We start from the raw sequence: 5,852 nt of genomic DNA on the forward strand, positions 1-5,852 counted from the left end.
ACACTCGGGCTACTCTTCATTTATTCTTAACGTCATAAATGAAAATTATGTCCAGGATCTCAGGGGAAATAAACGATATGCGTGTCTCCATTTCAAACATCACTGCAGGTTGATTGTGGGCGACAACGCCGTCGTGGTTAGCTCGCCAAAACTCTACTGCCGAAGTTGCTGGCTACACAACGTTAGCTATATCCGCTAGCATCCGTACAGGCTAACTATAGCCAGTTAGCTTTGTGTGTAATGTAACAAAAACCCACCCATGTCGTAGGAGCGATGCTTACTATTCCATTCAATACAATTATGGTACAAAAGGTGCACTAATGTCACATGTATGATGTTGACAACATGGACGCATATATAAGCAACACCAAAGGCAGTCGTAATATTTACCTAGCAGGCTAGGCTCGCGCTGTTGTGCTAACATCGGCGGCGTAGCGTTAGCTAGCTCAAATTGTGAAAAGCCGAACAACATCCCCGTCAAGCGTGTTTTTCACTTTCAGATCTTGAGTTCTTGGTTACGTCCGTCTTTGAAAAATCGCCCGCCTAACACGGACAAATTGTACCCCACCTTCCTACTAGCTAGCTGACCTATACTAGCTAGCTATACCGGTATGCTAGCTATAGCTATCTTCTTTCTAAATATATCTATCAATACTATCTATCTATCTATATGTCTGCTATATATATAGGCTATCTATGTATATGTATTTATTATCTATAATCTGTTGCTGAACACTTTTTCTTACACTGTTGTCTTCATCTCTCTCGTAACTCTCAATGGTCTCTCTAAGCTGGCTGGCCTATCATCTCCCTAGTGTACGTCATGCAATGCATTGTGGGAGAAAGCAAACCACTGTAAATACGACCTACTTTTTCGTGTTTATTTTGTTTTGTGATACTTCAATATCATATACATGGATAACAGTTTGAATGTTTATTACCAACAATCAATAAGTGCAAATTCGTTGGAAATTAAACCTGCAACATGGCTTTAATCAGGAGGTGCGACGCAAAGGCCAGTCAAATGTTTATAAATATGTAGCGAATCTGTCTACGTGGTAGCCTTTGAATGGTTTACACGGCATCTGGACAGGCTCGGAACCAGTAGGTGGAAGAACCAAGACACCGGCGTCTGTCTCCAGTTTTACAGCAGCTTGTTTGACCAGGAGATACGAGTGACGGACGGTGAGCTTGACCGCAGTCTGTTTCTGTGATAGAAACACTCCAAGCTGCTAAAGTTTGCTGCTCTGCTGCATCACATACTGCTAAACACACCTGACTACAGAAGACCTCAGCTCGACTGGTGGAGTATGCTAGTTGGTGCGGTTTGAGTACGGATCACGTCCTCACCACAAACGAACAGAGTTCGAGTGACAGCTTACCGAGACCACCTTCGCATATTTCTCGGTACGCTTGTTTCTCCGCTTTTGGTCCGCAATAGAGTTTGATGACTGCGTTCTCACCTGCCCAAACGAACCGCACCAGCGGGCTAACAACTCTAGTCCCATTCAACCGAACTAAAGGCTGTCGGTGAGAAAACGTACGCCCATATTATCATCAGCTCAATCTCACCTGACAGACGACATCTTTTGGTGGCTTTCTCGGATGTTGCTGCTTGATGGGCTGCTGCTGCTTCTGTTTATTCTTCTTCTGCTTCTGGTTATTCTTCTTTTTCTTCTATGGCGGATTGCAACAACTTTTAGTGCATACCGCCCCTACTGTACTGGATGTTGTAACAGCAAATCTTACTCGTCAATCCTGTTTCTTTAAAAAAAAGTAAAGAGTGCCTTGCTGTGGATTTTATCCCTATTCCAATCCCAGTACCCCGCCCTGCCTCCTGAACCCTATCCTTAAATACCAGTCTTTGCACTTCATTCAATGTAAATGGCCTGTTCTTATGCAGTGCTTTTCTAGTCTTAACAACCAACTCAAAAACTCAAAGCGCTTTTACATCATACAGGAACAAGGTGCCACCTGCTCATAACAAACACTCACAAACATTTACACTCTGATGGCATCGGGGACAACTCGGGTTCATTGTCTTGCCCGGACACTTTGACATGGGAGCAGGCCAGGGAGAACCGCAACCTTGCAATTGGCAGGCAACCGCTCTACCACGAGCCACTAAAATGAGTAAAATAGCTTTAAATACAAGGTGCCATTCAGTCCCTGTGATCCACCCTGAGTCTTGTCATCACAATCTCCTCCTCCTCCTGGACCTTTCCGTAAGTCTTTATACTATAGACTGTCTACTGTGTATATATGTGGTGGAAGCAGCTGCTTACTCTTCCCTTATAACACAAGGGGGAGGGGAGAAAATTGACTTCAAGAATTGAATTCAGCATGACCCTGTCACTCTCAGCCCCCCCCCTCCACACACACTCAATCAATCATAAACATATCACTTGTCTGCTGTACAACTTACTTATTGGCTATATAAGCCCTCATACATACCTGGACGGTGGTCATACCATCTACATCTTCCATCTTAGAACTTATTCCCTGTTCATAATGTTCTTATTCTTTCAGTCAGTCATTTATAGGTTATTATGTTCATATTTTATAATCATAGTCAATATTTTTCATGATCTACTGCACTGTCCAATCTGTTTTATTTTTTCACTTAATAACTTTTTCACTTTTGTACTTCATCATTCATTCATCATCATTACAGACAGTCTACAATAGTATCTCACCTTATCATGTGTTATTGCATTTCTGTGAGTGATTTTTAATTTTAATTTTAATTTTAATTTTAATTTAATTTTTAGTTATGTATGTGTGATATATGTGTGTTATGTCTTTGTTTTGTTATGGTTGTCTTGCTTCGGATGCATAAAATATCCTTCGTCACAATAAAGTATCTATCATCTATCTATCTATCGATCTTCTTCTTCTTCTTCTTCTTCTTCTCTTCTTCTTCTTCTTTCTTCTTCTTCTTCTTCAGTTTACCGCGGCTACAAAACAACGTTAAAGTGCACGCCGCCACCTAATGTACCGAATGTGATATTAACCATCGACGCCCCAATAATTAATAAATAAAATGAATTATTATTAATTAATTAATTATTAATTGATATCTGGGTCCAGTGCAAATTAAGGGACTCTATGAGCTAACACTTAAATCTGTCTCTCTTCTCCTGATGGTCGTCTCAGATTTGATTGTAGTTTTTGCAAGTTAAACATGGATTGAGTTCGAAAGTGGCATGAACGATACTTATGCCTTTCATTTGTTCAGGTTGAGTCGTTGTTGCCCCAACAGGCTAGCATTCTGCTAATGAATGCTGCTTGGTCAGTGGAGACTGATTACAACCGGAGATCCCACTTGATGGCATCTGATGCGGACCAGAATGTCAGAGCTCGTTTATGGGCATTCTCTGAGAATGTTGAGTTGGAAGTTCTTTTTTTTGTCCACAGCAAATGTTTTTATGTGGGTGCTGGCACTGTTTTGCCTATTGTATTGTTGTTGTGCGGGTACCATGGATTGCAATGATATTTTTGGGAGGGGGGCTCTTACCTTACTCTATTTCTGCATACAAATGATTTTGTTAATATTTTAACTTTTCAACACAGGGAATTTAAGGACCCAAAAGCAGAGAGCAGGCAGGTGTAGGTGATATAGGATGTATTAACGAAAAAAAAAAAAGTTCATACCAAACAAAGCAGTCCGAAGCAGCAGGTAGTACACAGTCCAGAATGTAGAACGAGCCAAAGAGCAGGATACACAAACAGAAAGAAAGAGACCAAGGGAACTCCACACAAGACACACAATAATACACGCAGCAACAGACGAAAAATATGACACAAGACAAGGAAACACAAAGACTAAATACACCAGGTAAGAGCAATACGGACAGGCGGAAAACTAAAGACAGGTAAAGTAAGTAAACAACAGACAAGACAGAACTAGACAACACATTTTTTGTTGTTTTTAAGACCAACTACATTTATTTATTTTTGCAGTGTATAGTAAAAACATTTACCAAAAACCTAATCCAGGCCAGCCGTGCAAATGCTGGCATCATTAGGGATGCCTCTCGAAACTTAGAACATATAGGCTGACAGTATGTACTACGCAGACTTTAAACAGCAACATTAACAATGTACAATTACACACTCCAACCATGTGTTGAAACAATTTATAAACCTATTTCCAAAGTGCAGGCAGTGAGATGTGACCAGGCAACGACTAACGTCAAAGCTTTGCACCTCTCGGGCCACCCATGACCTCTGTGTCGGCTGATTTCCACTGCATTCTGGTGGAGGTTCAGAGGGTCCTGTGGTGTTCGATGTCCCTTAGCACAGCATTGCTGAGCCCTCATGCTGTACCTTTTCTTTGTGTTTGCATGTGTGATTGGTCTCTTGTCTTGTTTCCTGTCTGTGCTGTGGGTGTTCTGTTTCTGCACGTGTTTTTTTGTCTCCCTCCCCACATTTTTCTCTTTGTGTTTTTGTGGCCCTGGGACACATTCCTAGGTCCCAGTGTGTTTTGTTTGTAACTGTTTGTGAATATTATGTATATACGGACATACGAGTGAGTGACTTGACCGAGTTTATTTCTGTGATAGAAACACTGCATGCTGCTACAGTTAGTACAGTTGCAGATAGTAGTTAGAACAGTTAGTTAGAGTTAGCAGATTGCTGAACACACCTACTACAGAGACAATAGCTCAGTAGTTTGGTGCAGTCATTTGTGGTGAGTTCGGATCTCACCAAACAAACCACTCCAGAGTTCGATTGAAAGCTACCTCTTCAAGCAGGTCTTGGTACGCTTGTTTGATCCTCTTGTGGTGCGCACCATTTGATTGCCACGTTCTTGTCTGCCCAAACCAACCGCACCAGCACCAACTCTAGTCTGATTAACCAACTAAGGCTGTCGGTGTGAAAACGCCCTAAAAAAGTAAGCCATTTCTACTCGGCGGTTGTGGCTCAGTGGTCGAGCGTTGCCTGCCAATCGGAAGGTTGGTGATTCAATCCCTGGCCCTGCAGTCCCATGTCGAAGTGTCCTTGGGCAAGACACTGAACCCCGAGTTGCCCCTGATGCTGTGCATCGGAGTGTGAATGTGTGTGAGTGTTTTATCTGATGACAGGTGGCACCTTGTACGGCAGCCCCGCCACAGTGTATGAATGGTGATGTTTCCTGTTGATGAAAAGTGCTTTGAGTAGTCGTTAAGACTAGAAAAGCGCTATTAAATACAGCACCATTTACTCTATTTCAACGTGTGCCATAAGGGTGGTACTTAGAGAGCGTGTGGTACATGGTTAAAACTTTAAAAAAAACTGGTCTAGATAGACAGAGAAAAAAGGAAAGAGGACAAAATAACATCCAGAACCTTGCGCAGGCAGCCTTCCAAGGCTACAACAACAGTGTTCCTTCTCTTGACCAAAAAACTTTTCCACTGCATAAGACCCTCTTACTGTAAAGACAGGTTCATTTCAGCTCTTCTATGAGCGCCTTGGGTTAAATTCTCTGCGAAAATGACGACAAACAAATGACAAATCGTCCTCTAGAAGACCTCTAAATCAGAAGGTTATCTTAGCAGCAGTTGACTGACAGCAGCAACTTGAGGAACAAGTAAGAATATACATTATTTTTTTCCGGTATTTAAACTTTTAATATGTACAATGTCATATATGGTCAGCAAGGACACTCAAACTAAATGTTCATCTATGTTGTCTATGGATACAAAATGTAGGAGTGCAAAACTGTAGGTGCATGGTCAAATAGCTGTACAATACCAGAAACGCAGTAACTACTTACGAGGAAAACAAACCAATCAAGGTTACATTAGGAGAATATATTGCTGAGAAACCTTTAAGTACAAGCAGAAATAACAACTAACAGTTTACGTACG

General features: G+C 41.6%; 1 protein-coding gene across 4 annotated transcripts in view; it reads right to left on the bottom strand.

The window, feature by feature from the left end:
- Positions 1–5,852, bottom strand: part of LOC116686439 (palmitoyltransferase ZDHHC3) — a 146,818-nt gene that overhangs the window by 139,421 nt on the left and 1,545 nt on the right. The window lies entirely within an intron of this gene.

This window comes from Etheostoma spectabile, unplaced genomic scaffold (genome assembly GCF_008692095.1).
Source record: "Etheostoma spectabile isolate EspeVRDwgs_2016 unplaced genomic scaffold, UIUC_Espe_1.0 scaffold376, whole genome shotgun sequence".
Taxonomy (NCBI): domain Eukaryota; kingdom Metazoa; phylum Chordata; class Actinopteri; order Perciformes; family Percidae; genus Etheostoma; species Etheostoma spectabile.